Source organism: Aotus nancymaae, unplaced genomic scaffold (genome assembly GCF_030222135.1).
Source record: "Aotus nancymaae isolate 86718 unplaced genomic scaffold, 86718_ANA_hifiasm-v0.15.2.pri h1tg000057l, whole genome shotgun sequence".
Taxonomy (NCBI): domain Eukaryota; kingdom Metazoa; phylum Chordata; class Mammalia; order Primates; family Aotidae; genus Aotus; species Aotus nancymaae.
In genome coordinates this window covers 53274773-53298037 of record NW_026988471.1, presented here as the reverse complement: position 1 = coordinate 53298037, position 23265 = coordinate 53274773, and the positions used below count along the sequence as shown (strand labels likewise).

The following is a 23265-nucleotide window of genomic DNA, read 5'->3' as shown; positions in this document are numbered from 1 at the left end:
TATCCCTTTTGTATATTTTTCTACATAGTTGTGATAGTTCCATTTATACGATCTTGTGTTCTACTTTTTCCCCTTATGCTAAAAACCTTCCCATGTTATTAGAAGATTTTCCATAATAATAATGTTTTTATTAATATAGTAAACAACTAATACTTATATATTTTCCAGGCACTAGGCTAACTGCTTTACTTAAAACTTATTTAATCCAACCAATCCTATATGATCTATACTATGATTATCCTGATCTTACTGATGAGGAAACTGAGACAGAGACCGTGGTTAATGATTTGCTCAGGGTCACAAAGTGGGCCCATGGTGAAATCAGGATTTAGACCCAGGCAGCAAAACTCCAAGGTCGGCACTTTTAACTACACGCTGTATTGCCTTCAGAATACATATTCACCCTCTAACTTACCAATGATGGACATTTAGGTTATCACTACTTAAAAAAAATCATAATAATGTTACAACAGACATCTTTACAGGCATGTGAAGCACTATTTTATCTAAGCCTATTCAGACAGTAAAACTTCTACCAATCCAACAAGTTCAATTTATTTTCAGGTAGCCAACAACAGCTGTAGAAACATCTAAAATGGCTAGCATTTCATAAACCAACTCATTACTCCCCCTACCAGTGGCACGAACTTGCATGTGCGCCTCACCTGTCCACCCCGCTGCCATCTGCAGCAGACTCTGGTAACGTTTCCATCTGCCTTCGCACTGCAGAAGGAACCAATTAAAACCCTGGGTCTGTCTGACTGTGCATCCCTCAGCAGATGTAAGCAAATTCCATGGATTTTTATGTCTGGAATATTTTAAATGCTAAGTTTATTTGTTTCTAGTCCTATAAACTTGTGCCAGGACAAGGCATACAGACAAGGAGAGATAACATCCCATATGCATGTGTAAAATTTAAGATGAATATTTTTCTAATTCAGACAATAATCCAGAAAAGGGTCATTTGAGTATTTAACTTTTTGCCTGCTTATCGTATAGTAAATAACTGAATTCTCTTGCAAGGTTAAAGGAATGCACACTCTAAATCAATGGACAGTCTGAGGTGAATACTATTCAAAATATATTTTCACATGAGGAGATCAGAACATGGTATGTAAGTAAAAAGGAAATGGTGGCCTGTAGTTCACCTCTCCTCAATTCAATTTGCCAGTTCGGTTATCCAAGGGTGGGTGTGTGTGTGTGTGTGTGTGTGTATGTGTTCGTTCAAAAAAAACTGGACATGTGCAAAAAAAGGAAAAAGCAAAAAACAGAATTTTGATACTTTAAAAGTCATAGGCTCAATAAAGAAATTTTCCAGCATGGCAACAATGCCACATAGAATTCATCTGCCGACTAAAAGTGAAAGGATCAATACATTTAAAGAAGCTGCCCACACATGCATTTTCCACAAAATATTTTTCTATGTTATAAAAACACAAAATATGGTCTTTACATATTCCAAAATCATACCCCAAATAACCTCAATTCTACTGACCAAAAAGTATAGTAATTACAAATTATAAATCTCTATATAAGGCACTTACATATAACCAGAAATAATGTTTCTATACAAGAAGAGGATCTCTAAAATACATGTAAAATACCGAAAGTGACAAAGCAAAATTCAGACTTATTATACATATACAGTGAAATAAAAGAAACAAAGCCTTTTTCAGGATACTCTACTGAGCTTTGAAATTATCAGTTTGTCTAAATCTAAACTCCTAAAGGACTTTGAGTTATGGGATAATTAACATATGTCGGCCGGGTGCAGTGGCTCATGCCTATAATCCCAGCTACTGAGGAGGCCGAGGCAGAAGAATCGCTTGAACCTTAAAGGCAGAGGTTGCAGTGAGCCGGAATTGTGCCATTGCACTCCAGCCTGGGCAACAAGAGTGAAACTCCATCTCAAAAAAAACAAAAAAACCAAAACATATCTGTTAATATCATCTTTTAGGAAATCCTTAAGTACAGGAACATGGTTTTCATTTAAGTCTCTCAACATCAAGTTAACTCACTGTTTTCATCTACTATTTAACATATAACTCACTGTTTTCACCTACTATTTAACATATACATCCTGGAAGTTCTTAGTTTACTTCCACTCATTAACCCAAATATTGCATTTTTTAAAATTTCATCTTCAGAGCACCCAAACTAACTAGTTGTTTACATTAGTCCCACAGGAAGCGCCCCCCCAGCCCCGCCATCCAGCTGTACCCCACCCAACCTTGATCAATCACATCACCATCAGGCTCAAGCCTGTACAGACCCATTTCAAAGACTATTCTCTACCCCCTTTGTTTTTACCACTCTGACTTAAAAAACAAGGCTTTCTGTTGAAAAAAATTGAGAGACTATAGTTAGAAAGTAATTTAATTGCAAACAAGAACCAAGTACTGCAAACTATCGAATTTACTAAGAAGTCTAAAAGTGAATCAGCTAAGACAAGATTCTACAGGAAAGTAAACAATGCCTCTGACTCTGCCTCTACAATGTGTTAGTTCAAACATCAGTAATTCCTTTCCAAACGCCTATCAAACATATAAAATATAGGACTTTAAAAAAAATCTTCAGGGTCCCAGTTTTTATTCAAACTACAGACTACATATTCTGCAGAGTCGGGTGAGCAGGGCAGAGTTACAAGTGAAGTTTGGGATAATGTGCTACAAATTAGTCCAGTAAAATCATTCAAGATAAGATGTTATAGAGAATTATCTTCTTCCTATGCTCATAAGATGTTTTAAGACTTTGGAACAGCAAAATAAATAAATAAACATCGATAAAAAAAGAGGAAAGCAATCATCTCTAACTATTGGTAACACATTCAGAGGAGCAATTTTGCTCAAATGAAATGACAAGTTTCAAGATATTTGTTAACCTGCAGCTATTTTAAGGCAGGCCAAGGCTGCATTAGTGCCTGTCACACAGCTTGCTCCCAACCTCTTGGCAGTTCTCCAACACATTCCAACATTTTATGCACAGCCTTGCTGGAATCACGTCCCACTTATTTCTAAAGACAACCAAGTAAGATGTTGCCACATTACACAACCAACCTGCCATGTATTCCCATCAGGTCACTTCACGCAATGCCTGACTGAAAAAATAAAAAATCAGACCACCATCTGAGTGAATGCAGCTTAATCCAAAAGATACAACTCACGCTCACCCAAAAAAAAAAGGATCAGAATACCGTTCAAACTGGGAGAAATGTCATGCCTTACTGCCCAAAGAAAGGTTAGGCATTCACCAACTAAGAACTGACACCAAGGGAAATGAGCAAGATCAAGGGACACCTTAACTAAAGATGCTAAAGCTTAGAAGCTTAGTGACGCCACCACTGCCTACATTCTGTTCTTATTTTTGTTTGTTTTTATAGAGACCAGGTTTCACCATGTTGCCCAGGCAGGTCTCAAACTCCTGGGCTCAAGCAATCTTCCCACCTTGGCCTCCAAAAGTGCTGGGATTATAGGCGTGAGCCACCCCACCCGACTCCTACATTTTGAAGATTATTAATTGGGTATATTCTAAAGCAGGGGTATCCAATCTTTTGGCTTCCTTGGGCCACACTAGAAGAATAAGAAGAATTGTCCTGGGCCACACATAAAATAAACTAACACTAATGATAGCTCATGAGCTATAAACAAATATCACACAAAAAAATCTCATAATGTTTTAAGAAAGTTTACAAATTTGTATTGGGCCACCACATTCAAGGCCATCCTAGGCCACAGGTTGGACAAGCTTGTTCTAAAGGATAAATCACAGGATTTAAACAGCCCCATTAGCTCTGTGAAAAGAACAGTTTGGGGTTTTTTTTGAGACAGGTTCTCTTTTCTCTGCCCAGGCTAGTTCTGAAGCCCTGGGCTTAAGCAATGTCAGCCTCTGGAGTGGCTAGGATTACAGGGACATGCCACCCTCTTCAGCTGAAAAGAACAATTTAACAGAGCAATACATCCTCTAAAAGTCAGTGTGCTAATTGTTAATATTTGGCAAAAACAAAAAAAAAGTCCTCTTCAAAAACAAAATGGAATGGTTTTTGAAGCCATTGACATGCTGCTACATTCCATTCTTGCTAAAAAATATATTTAATTAGCACATTTGAGCCTCATGCTCTGCACAGCTGCACAACATTCCAGAGATAGACCAGCTACCGATATATTCTTTACATGAAATACCACTGACTTCAAAAGTTGAAAAGACTGAGAAGCAGTTCTCGAGTATGACTCACCAAAGATATGTTTATTTCATGTGAACAATGGTTTCCTTTAACAAGAGCGTAGTCCAGTGGAAATACGTACCATAATAAAGAATAAAAATGCATGCAGACATATACGAATAAAATAATTCTTCACAGCCGGAAAAATATATACAAAAAATTCAACCAACGGACAAGAATAGTCTTCCTTTGAAATAAGATGATAAATCAGACTCCTCTCTAATTAAACTTTTACCTTTTATGAATTAAGTGAGATTCCTAGAACTACGATGAAACCTAGTATTCTTATGTCAGAAACACACACTTCGAAGGCAAAATAGGCTTTCAAAATAAGAAATCGTCCTGATTATCAGGGAAACCAGGATTTCCTTTACAATGCGTATTGATTTAAAAACCAGCAAACAAACAAAAACCTACCTTTAAAACAAAGAATGAAACACAGATGTGTTCTGGTTTCTTTCCTTCCCAAATAACAGGCAAATCTCTTTGCTCCACGGTAGAGGTGCTTCCCCAACTCCACCCCAGGAGATAAACTGAGTATTTAAGGACAACTGGCAGCACAGACTTGTCAACCTTGCTGTGAGAAGGACCAGGCCCCTCTCAGGGAAGTCACCTGACTGATATCTCCAACAACTCATCTCCCAAAATAGTGACAGGTATTCTCATCTGCTCAGAGGTCTGGCTAAGGCCACATTCCAGCCCCCTGCCCTCCCCTAACTTAGGCCACTGGGACCACTCTGGGCACTGCCTGATCTTGCTGCCATCCCAAGTGTCAAGATCTAACATTTGCAGCTGCTTCAAGATCAAGTTGAGAATCCTATACCAGGCTTCAGACAGCTCAGGCACAGAAACCATCAAGCATTTCCCCTGATGGGCTTTGGCCATCTGCAAATAGCATGATTTCCATCAGTTTGCGTGTTTCAAAAGAATCCCTTATTTGGAGAAAGTCCACCCAGTCCAGCTCAGATTTTCCCTCTTAACTGTGAAAAGGGCCACCACTGGCCTTTAGTGTTTAAACCCCAGAAGAAGGCCATTTGTCACTTTTCCTTGGGGACCATTACCCAAATGAGACTAACAGCAACCCCCAAGTTTCTAAAGGAAATTGCTGGAAAAGGCTTTCTTTATCTTCCAATAAAAGGCTATTTCTCCACTCTTCCCACTCTCTTTTCCCGCAGCAGATGCGAAAGCCATTTTGGCACCTTCCTCAGAAATAAGCCAAATACTAGAGTTAAGGCAACAAAGGCCAGCAAGTCACCTCCATCCATCTGATGTCTTTAAAGCTTAAAGGACTGGCTTCCATAATCAAATATACATGTAGCTTTTCCTTCTTGAAACAGATCCTAAATCCCAAGATAGAATTTTAAAGAACCCAGCAAATACAAAGATCCCAAGAAAGGTGAGCTCTAGTATATGCTCTCAACAGTTACAACCAAACCCAGCCCAGTAAAATTTATTACACTTAAAACCAAGATTATAATAACCACATCCATTCCACTGCAACACGTTATGGGAGCTGTTTCAAAGACTTTCTGAAATCTGAAGGCGAAAGTAAAATCAGATGTTGTCTGAAGCATACAGGGATGTCTCTCAGGGGAATTAATGCAACTGTGATGGGAATTCCCTTCAGAACAAAACAGAAGGCACATTATCTAATAAGAACTTAATTTCTGGTATTTTTCCATTGTAAAAAGACATTATTCAGAAAAGATAAATAGCTATAATAAACAAGTTTTTGAATTTTCTCTTCCTTCACCATTTTTCTTTAATGTCCCACCCCTAAAACAGCTCAGGGCAAGAGACAGTGTTCATCCTATAGTTTTAAATATAGACCAGTCATTAGATTTTAGATTTTGCCATGAGACATGCATAAATTCCAAGAGTGCTGAACATCATCATGTGATAATACAAATTGTCCAAACTTTACATGTTTGGTCTAAGATTTGAGGATTAGCCCTTAGTATAAATTTCTGAGATGAAAAAATATGCACAGAGGAAGAAAAGGCTTAAAAATAAACACTAAATTTTTTTTTTTTTTTTTGAGACGGAGTCTTGCTTTGTCACCCAGGCTGGAGTGCAATGGTACAGTCTCAGTTCACCGCAACCTTTGCCTCCCGGGTTCAAGTGAGTCTCTTGCCTCAGCCTTCTGAGTAGCTGGGACTACAGGTGCCCACCACCACACCTGGCTAATTTTTGCACTTTTAGTAGAGGCGGAGGAGTTTCACTATGTTTGCCAGGCTTGTCTCAAACTGCTGACCTTGTGACCTACCTGCCTGCCTCCCAAAGTACTGGGATTACAGGCATGAGCCACCGCGCCCAACCAAGAAATACTAAAATATTAACTGCATGTTTCTGGGGTCATGCAGTACCTAGCAATTTTAATTGTCTTCTTTGTATTCATCTTTATTCTCCATATGATCTAAAATAAACATCTATTATTTTGGTAAATATCTTAAAAATGCTTTTGTATTTTTATGATGATTTTATGCTCATTTATGCCTTTGTGATGGCATATATTTTTTATAAGCAATTCAAAAAAACTACATATACTGTGCATATTAGCAGACATTGTCAAAAAAATTCAGGGATTCTAAAGTGGTAAAAATAAAAATATTTTAACTTTTAAGACTATTGTAATCACTTATAAAAGCACTCCTACGCTTACAGGTTTCAAAATGCCATGGAAAATGTTTAAACATCACAGATCAAAATAAATAAGCATTGTTTTAAGGAAGAATCTAAGTTTTCCTTCCCGTTCAAGTAAATAAGAAAAAGAGGGAAAAGGGCCAATCAATAAAAATTAAAATTAAAAAAAGGCCCTATTCCAGCCCAAGACTCTGTACAGCTGATAAAGAACATTCCAGAAAAGTGTACAACCCTTGAGCATTTAGATTTGGCCTTGTGGAAAACAGACTAGAACAAAATGTATCCCTGAAACAGCCACCCAAGAGTGTAGGGAAACGAAACTTCACCCAGAGCCAAACGCAGTGGCCATTAGGGGTTGATTCCTCCTGGGCAATGTTTCTGTCAGGCTCCCTTGTGGCCCAGTTCCTACATCTTTTCCCACACTCTGCAGAAGTAATGAACAAACTACCAAGGCTGTAACAAAAATGAACATTTAAACAAGGAATGAAAAGATCTTTTAAAAATTTCAGTGCTCTTTATAACTTTATTATTAATACTGCTTTTCTAAGTTTAGTAGAAAAAAACTGAACAGCAGAGAATATATTTAGCTGATTAATCATTAGTTCTTATCCAGCTAAAACGAGAATTGGTCTGAAGTGTTAGGATATTTTTGATAAAGAGCAAGAATTTATTAATATTTCCTAAAACTCAGAAAATATAGAGAGAATATAGAGAGATGAAATCTGCACTTCCATTACCTAAGATAACCACTGTTAATAGGCTCATGAACTTTTAAGTATAAGCATATTTAATTACACAAATTACACATTGAACATACATACCTCAAAGGAATAAATTTTATTATATTTATATATCACTCTAAATTTCATACTAGTTGATCTATTGGGTAAAAATCTATAGTTATGTTTTAATACATATTTTACTGCCTAACTAGTGGCTTCAAATACATATATTAAAGATCAGAACTAACAAGGCACTCTCGATTCTACAGCCGAGATACTCTAAAAATCACTTAGATGTTTACTCTCACAGTTGAGAGTTTATTAAGAATGGAAGTATGACTCCTATAAACAAGGGTCAGTTTTAAAGCAATCTTGATTACATGTTACTTTCATATGTCAAAGCACAATTAATCCTAAGCTTCCTCAAACAACCACTCGGTTAAAGCTCACGGCAGAAAATATACAAAATTCATGGAAATTCATTAATTTTTGTAAGCTACATTTTACAAAGTACCAATACATTAGAGACTTGGATCATAAAACAGAAAGTACTATTCCCTCCCAAACATTTCCTCCACTGGCTAAGGACAACTTGACTCATTCACGGGATTCATTTTCAAAATACTGTCTCTATAAAATTCCCCATTTAAAAAGTTTTAAAATAGCCTTGTGCCTCCCTTTGTGGTAGATTACTCAATCAAACACACACATCTCTTTCCTATGTGTGTGTGAGAGAGAGAGATATATAATAAATGTGATATATATGCATCATTTTGTATATACAGATATACATATTTTGTATATGTACATACACAAAAACTAACATTGCATAGAAATTTCTTTTCATACAAAAAAGGAAGGATATTAAAATTAGTTCTTCTTTATCTTAGCCTACAATATTCCCAGATGCTGAGACACCATTCACTGAAAGTAAATCTAAATCTGAAGTAATTTTTATTTTTAAATGTTCACTTGGAATTTTATCTTCATTTCTGACCCATTCCAATGAAACATGATGGCCTAATGGTTACAAATTAGCTCCAGTAGCAGTGTTTAGGTTTCCACAAGTGAGAACAAGCATGTCATGGAATTCCGCTGCTCTGCACTCAAGTGTGGAAATTAGAAATCCCAAAGAACCCAGGTCCTCTCCACATTTTAAGCTGCCCTAGGTTAATGTAAAGAATCAATACATTTGAATACACTAATTTATCTCACACCTACACCCTCAAGATGCTGACTTACACATTATATCATTGCTCTTAGAAAACTGCAAAGGACAGATATAACAATTGTTGGATTTAAAACTATTTCTTGATGATCTACAATTAAACAGATTTACTTTTTTCTTTCCTTTTTAAAAATCAGAATTTTTAAAGTGTTGATTGCTTTTTTGATTATTAAAAAAAACAGTCCTCAAGGCTGGGCGTGGTGGCTCACATTTGTAATCCCAACACTTTGGAGACCAAGACAGGCAGATCATTTGAGCTCAAGAGTCAAGTCCAGCCTGGGCAACGTGGTGAAACCCCATCTCTATAAAAAAATTTAAAAATTAGCCTGGTGTGGTAGTATATGCCTGCAACTACTTGGGAGGCTGAGGCAGGAGGATCGTTTGAACCTGGAAGGTGGAGGCTGCAGTGAGGCTGTGTTCGTGCTACTGCACTCCAGCCTGGGCAACAGAATAAGACTCAATCTCTAACAAAACAAAACAAAACAAAATAAAACAAAAAAATGGTCCTTGGAACAAAAAAAAACAATGATCCTCATGGTCATCTATTACATTATTTACTGTATTCTTCTCTACTGTGAAATATTTCAAAACTCAAAAAGAAAAGCATTAAGTCATGGGAATTTCCTTTCATACAAAAGAGGAAATCACCCATCAACCTACCATCCAGAGCAAACTATTAACATTTTAATGTATTTCCTTCCAGTCTTTTACTTAATACAATAAAAGCAGGATTATACTACACTATACCGTTTTCTATCCAGATATTTCCACTAACCATATTATCAGCATCTTCCCATCTCAATAATATTCTTCCAAATCATTATTTTACGCACTATTTTGAATTCCACCCTACAGTTGTGCCATAATTTATTTGTTTATGCTCCATTAAAAAAATATTTTCCCTTTTCACTATTTATGTTGCCAAGAAAATCCTTGTCTAAAAACTCGTCCTTATTTTTAATTGTTTTTTTTTAGGTTACAGAGCTACATGTGAGATTTCAGTTCAAAAGATATAAGCACTTAAGACTTCTGTTATGTATATAACCCAACTGTTTTCCCCTAAATCTGTATTAATCAAAATACTCTCTCAACAAATGATGCAGAGCTCTCATCTCACGGCAGCCCATAGCGTATTATCTATCCATTAATTTAAGTGAAAACATCAGTTGACTATTTTAGTCTGTATTTCACACAGCGGTGAGTTTGAACTTACAGTTATCAATCTCCTTGATTTGTTCTTTTATAAACTATCTGCTCATATCCTTTCCTTAGATACTAGGGCTTCAGCATTTTCTTGTTTGTTTAAAAAATAGATATATATCAATCATATTTGCCTTTCCTATTATTTTGACATGATGTCCAGGAACAAGTTTAATGTAGGCTGAACTTGGCATTATTTATCTAAATGATTGTTATTTGCTAGAATGTCTCTTTTCTAAAAAAATCAAACTGCTTACTTAAAAGAAAGTATAAAATTGAGACAAACTAAGCAAATATTCCACATTTTATAATCATTAAAATTTATTGTGATGGGCACTGAATTATCTCATTAGGCTTTAATAATCCTATGTGGTAGGTACTCTCATTATGACTATTTTACAGATGAAGATGTTGAGGCACACAAAGAAGTCTAGGCAGTTTGCTCAAGGTCACTTAGTGTGTGAGCGAAGTGGTTGGGTTGTGTATAAAGAGCCTGAAGCTTGGGGCCCGCAGCCTAGGGCCTCTCCATCCAAAGCCTCCCATCAGCCTTCCTAACCATGACCTCTTTCCATTGAGGGTTGTGCTGGAACCTCAAACTCAAACATGTTTAAAGCAAAACTCACGTCGTTTCCAATCAAATAACCACTCATGCCCTTGACTTGTCTATTTCTGCCATCATCACCAAACATGTTCTTTGCCATTATTCAAATTTGAAATCTTTGTCACCTTAGCTCCTCACCCACTAGGTCCACCTCCCATCCATTCACCCTGCAAGTAGCTGGCATAAGACAATGCCTTCACAACCATTCTCCAATCTCTCCCTTCCTTGTTCCCTTGGCCACTACTGTAACTTGCTCCCTTAACTTGTGGACCTCCACACTCTCTTCTCTCCTGTTTCCTTTTTTCTAGCTTCTTCCTGTCTCACTGTACTCTGAACACTGTCAATGTGATAAGTTTCTCAAGAATCTAATAATCACAGAATCTTAAAAACTGAGTGCCAGGTTTAATCGATTGGTAGTTATTGCCTGGAACACCATGTCAAGAATATTACAGAGACACTATCTCAGCTCAGTGGAAAACGAGTACCATTACTGATTTTCGTGTCTGCCAGGAACAGAAGGGAGTGATGCCATGTGCCATGTTTTAACCCCTACCATGATTTCATCTAAGTCTTTCATCTTATAAAATTAGATCTGAGACCAGAGGGTTAAAGGCTAGCCAAAGTCACGCTTCCAGCCTGTAAGAGGTATTTTACCTTCTGTGTATGGTATATAAAATATATTCTATATACTATACAGTCCTTTGATTCAGGAACTAATTCTTTTTTTTTTTTGAGACGGAGTTTCGCTCTTGTTACCCAGGCTGGAGTGCAATGGCATGATCTCAGCTCACTGCAACCTCCGCCTCCTGGGTTCAGGCAATTCTCCTGCCTCAGCCTCCCGAGTAGCTGGGATTACAGGCACACACCACCATGCCCAGCTAATTTTTGTATTTTTAGTAGAGACGGGGTTTTACCATGTTGACCAGGATGGTCCTAATTCTTACCCAACTTTAAGCCAGTCCACAAAACCGTAACGACTTCAAGTCCTGGCAAGAGAATGTATCCAATTATTCACTAAATAAAAAACTATATTACAAAGTAATCTCAGAGTAGCAGCAAAGGAAGATCATTAATGGTATAAATGCTTAATGGTCAAAAGAAATGTGTACAAACAAATGTAATTATGTTACTTTAAAGAATGGGAACCTAAACTGATAATGGTTTCTAGTAAGTGGTCTCTTCAGACTGTATTAATCAACATATAAATGCCACTGGTAATGCAGCCTTTTCAAAAAATAAGTTAGAATAAGCCATTTAATAGCTCTTCTGACATAAAAATGTTAGGTAGTTTTTGCAAAGCATACCAAAAGGGATCAGTGGGTGAGAGAGTTTAGACAGTCCCAAGAGAAAGGAATGGGAACTATTATCAACTACGTATGTACTATGTGCCTGGCACTGTACACTGCTGTCTCATAGCTGTAAGGGAAATCAATATTATTTCGATTTTTCCAATGAGGAAACTGTGGTCTTGAGATACTAGCCCAAGGCCAGCACCTAGCTGTAGCTGTAAGGTTAGTATACAACACTATTAGGATTTGGACACAGAACCTGTTTGACTCCAAATCGAATGCTCTTTCCCAACAAAGAAAAATTTTTCTGCAATAACAAAATTATCCTCACAAACCTTAAAGGACAAAAAACTGATTAGGACTCTGCTAAATTACAAATAACTGATCATCAAAAGAAATCACGAATTCAAGTTGAAAAAAAACACAAGCAAGAATTGTTGCAACACATATAATCCACAAAGGATTAGTAGGTAATGTACATACAGAACTACAAATCAATAAGATAAATGGGTGAAAGACGGAACAGGTACTCCATGAAGGAAGAACCCAAATGGCTAATGATGTAAACAGACATTCAACATCCCTAAATAATCAGGGAAATTGTAAATAAAAATCACAATGAGATAACATTTCACTGGACGAGATTTTCAAGCCTGGTAAATGAAGCACTGGCAAGGTTGTGGAACAACTGTAACACTTAGAGCTAGTGGGAACACAATCGATAGTATCACTTTGTGAAAAACAGTTTGGCATTCTCTACTAAGACTGATGATGCACATGCCCTGTGATCCAGAAAATTTCACTCCCTACAGAGAGAAAATGGGTGTGTGTGCCTCCACATATGTACCAAGAGCCATGTACAGAAACCACTCACAGCAGTCCTTTTATAATAGCAAAAAAACTGGAATCAATTCAAATCTCCATCTAGAGTAAAATGAATAAATAGATCACGGTAGAATACTTTATAGCAGGTGAAAATGAATGAAATACAGCCATGAAATCGATAAACCTTGGGAATAGAATGTTAATCTAAATGTGAGTCAGAAAAATACATAATCTCCTTGATATAAAGTTCAAAATCATACACAATCAAGATTTTTTAAAAAGGATAAGCCATAGAGAAGGGAATGATAAGCACAAAATTCAGGATAGGGGTTGTTTCAGATGGGATGACTCTGAATGTAGGATAAGGCTCATCTTGAACTAGGTGGTGGCTGCCTGAGTGTCCACTGGTTTATGATTCTTTTTTTTTCTGAGATGGAGTCCCGCTCTGTCACCCAGGTTGGAATGCAGTGGCAAGATCTCAGCTCACTGCAACCTCCACCTACCCAGTTCATGTGATTCTCTTGCCTCAGCCTTCCGAGTAGCTGGGAATTACAGGTGTCTGCCATCATATCCAGATAATTTTTGTATTTTTACTAGAGATGGGATTTCACCATGTTGGTCAGACTGGTCTTGAACTCCTGACCTCAAGTGATCCACCCGCCTCAGCATTCCAAAGTGCTGGGATCACAGGCAGAAGCCCAGCCAGTTTAAGATTCTTTAACATATATTTTAGGAACATTATTTTGTACCTATCAATTACTTGATTCAAGAAACATCTCTAAGAAAAGACTGGACCAGAGGGCAGGACATTGATTATATCAGATGACAGACAGTAAGATGCCAAAGCAGAGAAGAGGGGAGCAGAGGGGACCCTCTACTCAGGGGTTAGCTTCCTAGGCTCCAGCTTTGATGTCTCAAAACCAATGCCTTCTTCTTCCAGAGGGGGAAAAACCGTTTTGCAACTTTAGAGGTGTTTTACAAAAGAACCTAAAACACTAATTAATCTAAATAAACCATGGTATATAGGACTCTTTCACCAAAATTAAAGAACAGCTTTATAAAATAATTTTATATTAAATAATTTACAGTGAGTGCCTCACTTTTGTCACCACCGTCAAGAAAAAAAAAATGTGCTGACACTTCAGCAAAAATTAAAAGGAAAATGCAAGAAGGAAACTTTTGATATTGAGGTCCCTTTGCTGAAGGAACAGAATAGAGTTTCTTTACTTAATGTGCATACAACTCACTTAAAGGTCTTGTTAGAATGCCAATTCCGATTGGCTGAGTTCGGAGTGGGGCCTGAGAATCTGCATTTTTAACAAGCTCCAACGTAAGTCTAACGTTGGAGGTCCACAAACCTCACTATGATAACAAGGGACATTATGAAAACGCCCTCTTCAGAGATGTTTAAAATACAGAAACCCGGGTATATCTAATTGGCATAATTTACGTTTATCCACTGAGTAGAAAAAAGATTGATGATGTTATTCCTACACAATAAAAATTTAAATATAATTACAAGTGTTACCAGAAAAATCAGAGTACTAAACTAGGTCTTTTGCAAAAAAAAAGGTGCTCTGAGAAAAAGCAAAGACTAAAAACTTACAAGAAAAATCCATGAGATGCTTTACTCGCTTCCACACACCTACCAAGCTCACTCTTCTAACAGGGGCAGCTAGCCCTTTCCTTACGGACAAATGGTTTGCATTCTCAATAGTATAGTAAAAGAACCAGGGCTACCATAGGGAGATCCACAGAACATTATTTTAAAGCCAAATTATGACTAGTATGAATATACTAGTCAGGGTGCAATATAATTAAAGGAGCATCACGTCACCGCACGTAAAAAAAAAAATAGGCTTTAAAATGTTCTATAAGAATATGCTATTAAAATAAAAAGCTTAAAATATTTCAACGAAACCACATTGAATGATTTCCACTAATCATGTCTATGTTTGTTTAGTAGTAGTAAAATCTTTCCATGTCAAAATAGTAGGTCCACATGTAAAATCATACATTCATACATCAGGACAAAGCAATATCAGTCTACAAACTCTTCCAAGAAACTCTGCCAATGCCAAGCCTCTGCTCAGGATGTGTCACAAGTAGAGTGAGGTCTTCTCATTTGCTCTACAACATCACAGATAGTTGTTACTAGTCTTGCACAAGAGAATCTCTTCACAGAAAACCTCAACTGTGGGAGACGACCAAGTGACAGCAGTTCCTTCACTGCCCAATACTTCTCCTCTCAAGAGGAAGGTTTTGGTCACTCCAGCAACGACAGAGTTACAAACAGCTTAACCCAACAGAATTCTGCACCTGGTGTGTAAGTCAGAACAGCTAAACCTCCTGTGACATCAACACAGGATATTTCTTACAACAAAGTAAATCCAAAACGTCTGGATGATCCATGGAAACAACATTCACAAAAATCTTTACACAACACGATTTTATACAACCAGCACAACAATGAAGCCCAAATCCAAAAAGTCCCATATTTTAATGGCTATTAGAGAAACTCAAAATAATGCACATATACCCCACGGTGTACATGCAGTGCTATTCTGTAGAGCCACATGAAATCAAAAGCCACTAACTTGGATTCATCAGAAATTTTAAAAAATACAAGCAGGCACGCCCTTGGCTTGCAAACACTGAGCTCCTCTTCCAGCTAGCATATTGAAATTTCCTTTTTCACCTACACATTTTAGAAGAGCCTGGGTTGATATTTGAAATCTGTCCCATTTGCCGTCCCACACTGAATAAATGAATTATAGAAATGGCATTTAGAAGGGAAATTCCCTGTGTCCTGGCCGAGACTAAACCTGAGAACCATCTCCTACTGACTAGATACCAGTCAAGAGGCCTTGGTGGTCTGCCCCTCTCCACCCTCTCCGCAGTCACAGCTGTGAAAACATGTATACAAAAAATGCATATAAACAAACATAAATGCAGTCTGTTACTGTCATAATCCCATCAGTTACGCCTGGACACTTAATTCCACTATCTGAATCAACAGAAATCTGAATACCAATTTACCCTCCATCATGACACTCATACAGCCAGTCATCCTTAATAAAGCATCCAAATAATGCAATTGTACTTGACTTACAGAAAAATCAAACGATGAAAACAAAACAAATACAGGCTAAAGGAATCATTTACTATCCATTAAAAAATATAAATATCTTTTAAAACAACCTTCTGAATTTCAATATGTCAGTGACATAAAACTAAAATGCATTAATCATTTCATTTAAAAAATGGTGTCCTATAGAAAAAATGCACACTTGGTATTGACCAAAGACAGACGAGGTACTATAATGTCACAGTTGTGAAGGTCCAATTAATAAACACCAACTTTTCACGTAGAAAGAAATCAATGCGTAGCTGGGCTGTGGTTACAGACTATGGATGACCCACAGAAAAACGCTGCGACTCCCCACACTGACTGCACCATTACCTCTGTACACGACTGGGCCCTGTCCTTCCTGCAGCCCCTCCCTAAGACTCAGGTCGGCTGGCCGGAGATCAGATTCCGATCTGCATCCTCAGGCCGGCTCCCCACTGCCTGCATTGGTGCTGCAGGGCGCCCCTCCGGCGGAACGCAGCCCAACAAGAGGTGCAGGAGGGTTCATCCCAAAAGAGAAGACTCTCCCCCTCTCACACCTAGGTGACCGGGTCCTCCTGACGCCACATCCAGCTGAAGCTCCAGGCTTTGGCCAAGGGCAGCCCCGGGCCTGGGTGGGGCCGGGCGGGGGCCGCAGGCGCCGAGCGGCCGTGCCAAGCCCCGCTAGCGAGAACCGAGGAAGCTGCGATACTGCTGCATTGTGCTGCATCACGGCGAGGGCACCGTGAGCCATCCATCTTGCCAAAAAAGCACATCCCCGCCCAAATAAACCCCACCGAATTCGTTTTTCTCCTCCGCCGAAGCACCCCCACACTCACCCTGACCTCACTATCTGGCCTGGCTTTCGACTGGAAAAATAATGGACAGAGGTTTGTGTTCTGATCCCCACCCCCTCCCCATCTGATGGCAGCACTTGGCACCTTTCCTATCACAAAAACAAAGAGAAGGCTCCCCCCCAAAAGAGGGCCGTGGGCGTGGTGTGGGGGGTGATGACGAGAGGAGCTTCCAGCCCACGTCCCTAAGCCAGGCCCGGAGGGTCCCCGCGCACAGACAAACCTGTTGAAGAGAGGGTGCAGGAGCTGAAGGGCGGGCGCAGCGGCGGCTCGGCGCCCGGAGGCGGCTCACGCCCAGCCCTGGGAGAGTGGGGACAGCAGGGAGGGCGGGGGGGGCGGGCGCAGGGGGGTGGCGAGCGCGGGGAGGGGGCGGGGGTGGGACGCGGGGCCGCCGCCTCCCGCTCAGCTGCAGCGCGGCGCAGCCGGGACCACGCCTGGCCGCATCCTCGGCACCGCTAGGCGCAGAGCCCGGCCCTGTCACCGCCGCCCCCGCTCCCCACCCGCGGGGCCACAGGGAGGGCACCTGAAAATAGACCCTCCGGCTGCCCGCTCCGCACCCACCTCCGCCCAGGGCCCGCCGCGCTCGGCTGCAGACAAGCGGCGGCGGAGGCACGGAGGAGGAATCGCCGCGCCGCGCCGCGCCGGGGCTGGGGCTGGGGCTGGGGCCGGGTGGCTGCGGTGCGCAAGGCGGGTCTGCTACCGCTTCACCGCAGAGCCTGCCGCCCCTCGCCCCGCATCACCGGAGTACCAATGAGCACCCGCGACCCAGGCTCCCCGCGCCGCCCCCGCCCGAGCTCTGCAGACTCCCAGCCCCCACGCGACTCCCCGGGCGCTGGGCAGGCGGGCAGCGGTGTCCTCCGGCCCTGGGCCCGCGCCCCTCCTCCCGCCCGTCCGCCGCCGCGGAGCCCGCCCGGGAGGCAGCCCTAGTGAGCTGGCATCTCCCTGCTTCGGGCCCCCTACCTACCTCCCGGGGATGGGGTGGGGGCGCCGGGGTCCCGTCCTCCTCCCGCTCCTCGGCGGCCGGGCGGGTGGGCCGGGAGGCGACTCCGCGGGTCTGTCCGCGGCTGGGGCCGGGGCTCACAGGACGGGACCAGTGGGCGCTGCTGCGCAGGGCTGCGCGCTCGCTCCGGGAGGAGAGGCGGCCGAGGGAGGGACTGGAGGAATCCGCAGCCTGCACGGCAACAGCTGCACTGATTCCGGGGGCTGGGCGGGAGCGCGGGGGGCGGGGGGAGGAGGGGAGGAGGGGAGGAGAGCGCTGGCAGGGAGGGGGCGAGGGGCGGGGAGAGGAGAGGAGCGCGCGGGGCGGGCGCGCGCACATACACACGCGCGCACTCGCGGGCTCCCTCCCGCACGCCCTCCGCCCTCCTCCCTCCCGCCCGCTCCCTCGGCTTCGCCAGCCCTCTCCTCCCGCCCCGAGCCCCGCAGCCGCCCACCCGGCGCTCGCTCGGCCAGGGAGCCGAGCCTCAGGCGCGTCCACGTCCTCTCCAGTAGAGGTTCTTCCCCCGCCCAGTACAGACCTCATCCTCCCAGCGGCGGGGACCCACCAGGCTGGCCCGGGCCGGGTGGGCTCTGCTGCTGCCGCTACCCGAGCAGGACAATAGGGGCTTTGTCCCCACAGCCAGAGAGGGCCAATTTCACGTTTAATTTGAGGCTAATTCAATTATCGCCAAGGAAAGAGGCGGCCTAATTTTCTACGTGACTTGTGCAGCCTCTTTTCGCCCTTGATGTTGCGTTTGGAATGCGGGGGAGAGTGTGTGTTTAGGGAGGTTCTGGAGCGTCGCTTGCTTGGTTGGTTTGAGATGCAGGCGGTGATGCCTTATAGGTTCTGCGCAGCTTGGAGAAGGGCGACGGCGACCTCTTCGTGGGAAACCTTGGGCGCTGGAGGGTCGGGGGATGGGGTCGTTCCTTGGCGAGGTTAATGTGTTCTTCCTTTGTGAATGCTTTTTCACCCACCCTTTCGCTATGGGTAGCTGGGAGCAGACCCTACAAGTGGTTCATCCAACTCCTGCCTGTCCCAGCGCAGGGTCCGCTCGAACCTGAGGCCAGCTGCTCTTGCTCAGTCACTCCCAGGAGTGGGGTCGTCCGGCCGCAGTGGAGGACCCTGTGATGGCTTGGGGACTTGGGTTCTCCCCTCTGCACATTCCCCGAAACGGAAACTGGACGTTTCCTCGAATTTTTGTCATGTGCCAGTACCACTTCCCAGTCACCTGGCCCCTCAGGCTGTGTAGAAATTCCTGAACCGGGCCGGGCGCGGTGGCTCAAGCCTGTAATCCCAGCACTTTGGGAGGCCGAGGCGGGTGGATCACGAGGTCAAGAGATCGAAACCATCCTGGTCAACATGGTGAAACCCCGTCTCTACTAAAAATACAAAAAATTAGCTGGGCATGGTGGCGCGTGCCTGTAATCCCAGCTACTCAGGAGGCTGAGGCAGGAGAATTGCCTGAACCCAGGAGGCGGAGGTTGCGGTGAGCCGAGATCGCGCCATCGCACTCCAGCCTGGGTAACAAGAGCGAAACTCCGGCTCAAAAAAAAAAAAAAAAAAAAGAAATTCCTGAACCGTCGCTAGTGTGAATAAAAGATGGTAGAATCACCAGGACCACGAATGGAAATGCTCTTTAGGAAACAGTTTGAAGAAACTGACTTTCTCCTTGCTCTGTAAGGTGCCCAAGGCGGCACTGTGGGCTTTCAGAGGGGCCCTTCCAGGCTGAAAAAGCCCCAGGGCTTTTCCTCATAAAGACCCCTGATCACCTGGATTAAAACAAAACCAGAAAACCAAGGGAGTCAAATAGTTTGGATCATGTTTATATCTCAGATCACTAGCACCTGACCTGATGCGTTTATATGTTTGTATGAATTTTTAAATGAATATTTAAAAATAAAACTAAATGAAATTGTCACAGCAAACTGAAGATAATTCTTCCTTTTAGGCCTTCATCAGTTTGAATGTTTGTACCTATGTTTACTTCCGATAGATATGAAAAAAAAATCGAGGAAGGCAAATAACATTTTTTCTCAGAAGGTGAATCAACACAACCAGACGGTAAACTCTCTGAGGGTAGGTTGTTTTTTCTTCACTCTGTACATAGCAGGCACTTAAAAAATATTTGTTGAATTAAACAGAATCAACTTGTAAGCTGCTGCCTTCATTAGGTAATAAGAAAAATCCACTAAAAAGCAAAGTTGTTTCCCTTTCTCTTATTTATTTTTTACCATGGACCCCAGCACCTCCCCACCCACAAGGTTATAAAATGGTATGAAATACCAAAGAAAACAGTAACTAATTGGGAAATGCATCCATTTAAGTTAATTCTTCCAATGTTATTCTGAAATGGTGACAAATAATTTCTTTATGACAGACAACGGTACTTAAATAAATTTTCATTTGATGGATGATTCACCTCCCCTAACCCATTCCACTCTCACTTACGTTGTTTTTTAAATTTCCTTAAAAAAAAAAAAAAAAGGCGGGATCCACACACAACCTTAGCAAGGTACTCTAGTAAAGCACCAGTAATTATTCCAAAAATGTGAAAGAGAGGATTCAGAGTCCCAGTATGTATACCTGCCTTGCAATTTTGAATTATTACCCTTAAGTGCAAAAAATCACCCTGGAGGACTCAGCGTACCAACGACCAAAAAGAAGTAACAGTTCAAAGAAAAGATAGTACAATTGGAAAGGTTATTGGAGAAGACATCTTTATGGAAGGCAAAAATCTGAAAATTATAAAAAGCCTTAGTCAGTGAAAACAGCTCAGAAGGATTATTCCCACGTATCTCAGAAGAAGCTTTATTGAAGTTTCTTCTCATATTAGAATCAGGATTGATTTAAAGGAACCTAGAAGTCTACATGTTTGTAACATACTACTCTCCATTTTAAAACCATGTGATTACATATGACTTTGTCTCCCATCAAAATACTTTATTACAAAATTTTTACAGATATAAATTGTCATTTTATCTTTCTATTCAAAATGTAAGGGATGGCTGGGCACAGTGGCCTAGGTGGGTGGATTACCTGAGATCAGGAATTCAAGACCATTCTGGGCAACAGGGTGAAACCCCGTCTCTACTAAAAATAAAAAAATTAGCCAGGTGTGGTGGTGCGTGCCTGTTATCCCAGCTACTCGGGAGGCTGTGGCAGGAGAATTGCTTGAACTTGGGAGGCGGAGGTTGCAGTGAGCTGAGATCGTACCACTGCACTCCAGCCTGGGCAACAGAGCCAGACTCTGTCTCAAAAAAAAAGTAAGGAAAATCTTGTTAACGTATATTAGTAACTATAGATTACGTTATGATGCTATAGCACACACTTCCTAAAACAATATGACACACAAGTCCCCAAATCAACAAAGGTTAATTTTTTGCTTAACAAAAATCAACTGTGGTTCTAAGACACTCCAAGGGAGCTGTCTTCCATGTGTCAGTTCAGCATTCCAGAACACTTCAATAGTATAGTACCTCCACGTCAGTGGGCGTTTGTACGGTTTCCATTGTAAGCGAAGGGTGTGATGGAGAGTGAAGTACCAGCAACTAAGTACTTCCATCCAGAAATGACACAAGGATACCTCTCCCAACACTTCATTTGTGAAAGCAAGTCATATGGCTACACCTGAAACTAGATATTGATAACAGTATTGTCTGCTACAACCTGTTTTATTTAGAAAAGAGAGAATGATACTGTAAGTATTTCCTTCATTATATTATATTAACCCAATTAGAACCCATCTTCTTTTTTGTTTTTGTTTTTGTTTTTTGAGACAGAGTTTCGGTCTTGTTGACTAGGCTGAAGTGCAATGGCACCAATCTCAGCTCACTGCAACCTCCACCTCCCTCCCAGCTTCTAGCAATTCTCCTGCCTCAGCCTCCTGAGTAGTTGGGATTACAGGCATGTTGCCACCACGCCCAGCTAATTTTTTTGTATTTTTAGTAGAGATGAGGTTTCACTCTGTTGGCCAGGCTGGTCTCAAACTCCTGACCTCAGGCTATCCACCACCCTCAGCCTGCCAAAGTGCTGGGATTACAGATGTGAGCCACCACACCCAGCCCAGAACCCATCTTTTATTGTACTGATAATAGCCTAAAACTTTTTTTTTTTTTTTTTTTTTTTTGAGAGGAAAATAGGGAGGAGGAAAAAGGAAGAGAAAGAGAGAGACAGAATGGGGAGGAGGGAGAAGGAAAAGAAAGAGGGAGAGAGAATGGGAGTATTGATTTCTTGCCCAGGCTAGAATGCAATTTAGTAATGGGTATTGAAAACCTCTTTTATACTGATAATTATACTTAATGATGTAGTCAGGAAGGAATAAGGGAAGAAGATAACAAACAAACAGCCAACCAATATTTAATTTAAACCTATGAAATGCTATGCGATTACTGAGGAGTGATTTACTTCCAATTATATAGTCACCTTTGGAATAGGTGTGAGGTGGTAATGTATGTTTTGTGTATTTGAAGTGGAGAGATCTATAAATGTTTATTAAGTTTACTTGTTCCGGGTCTGAGTTCAAGTTCTGAATATCCTTGTTAATTTTCTATCTCGTTGATCTATGGAATCGTTAGCTCTTCTTGTTGCATTGATCCTTTTGCCATTATGTAATGTCATTCCTCGCCTCTTTTGATCTTGTTGCTTTAAAGTCTACTTTATCAGAGGCGAGAATTGCATCTCCTGCTTTTTGTTTATTGGTTTATTTTTACTCTCTGTTTGATTGGTAAATCTTCCTCCTTCTCTCTGAGTCTTTGTGTATTGTTGCATGTAAAATGGGCCCGGATGCAGCATACCGATGGGTTTTGGCTTTTTATCCAATTAAAATATATATAAGTTTAATACCGGCGTTTGATGCTAGCTGGCTGTTTTGCCCATTAGTTGATGTAAATTTTTTATTGTGTTAAAGTTCTTTGCTTTTTGATATATTTTTGGAAAGGCTGATATTGGTTGTTCCTTTATATGTATAGTGCTTCTTTCAGAAGCTCTTGTAAAGCAGGCCTGGTGGTGGTGAACTCTCTAAGTACTTGTTTGTTCGCAAAAGATTTAATTTTTCCTTCACTCATAAAGCTTAGTTTGGCTGGATAGGAAATTCTGGGTTGAAAGTTCTTTTCTTTAAGGATGTTAAATATTGGTCCCCACTCTTTTCTGGCTTGTAGGGTTTCTGCTGAGAGATCTGCTGTAAGTCTGATAGGTTTCCCTTTATGGGTAACCTGACCTTTCTCTCTGGCTGCCCTTAGTATTTTCTCCTTCATTTCAACCCTAATAAATCTGGCGATTATGTGCCTTGGGGTTGGTCTTCTTGAAGAATATCTTTGTGGTGTTCTCTGTATTACCTGGAGTTGAATATTACCCTGCCTTGCCAGGTTGGGAAAATTTTCCTGAATGATATCCTGAAGAGTATTTTCCAACTTGGATTCATTCTCTTCATCACATTCAGGTACACCTATCAAACGTAAATTAGGTCTTTTCACATAGTCCCATATTTCCTGGAGACTTTGCTCATTCCTTTTCATCCTTTTTTCTGCATTCTTGTCTTCTCGTTTCATTTCACTGAGCTGGTCCTCGACTTCCGATATCTTTCCTTCTGCTTGATCAA

The 23265-nt window shown here is 41.3% G+C and overlaps 1 protein-coding gene across 2 annotated transcripts in view; it reads right to left on the bottom strand.

Annotated features, from left to right (window-relative positions):
• SPTBN1 (spectrin beta, non-erythrocytic 1) overlaps positions 1-17846 on the bottom strand; it is a 213675-nt gene extending 195829 nt beyond the window's left edge. Inside the window, exon 1 of one of the 2 annotated variants that reach the window (XM_021672858.2) lies at positions 17655-17846. The gene's annotated coding sequence lies outside the window, so the exon portion shown is untranslated. Of the gene's footprint in view, positions 1-4636; positions 4738-17654 lie in introns of those variants that run through there. The other variant, XM_064364095.1, reaches the window with a different exon arrangement.
• Positions 17847-23265: the final 5419 nt, after the last annotated feature.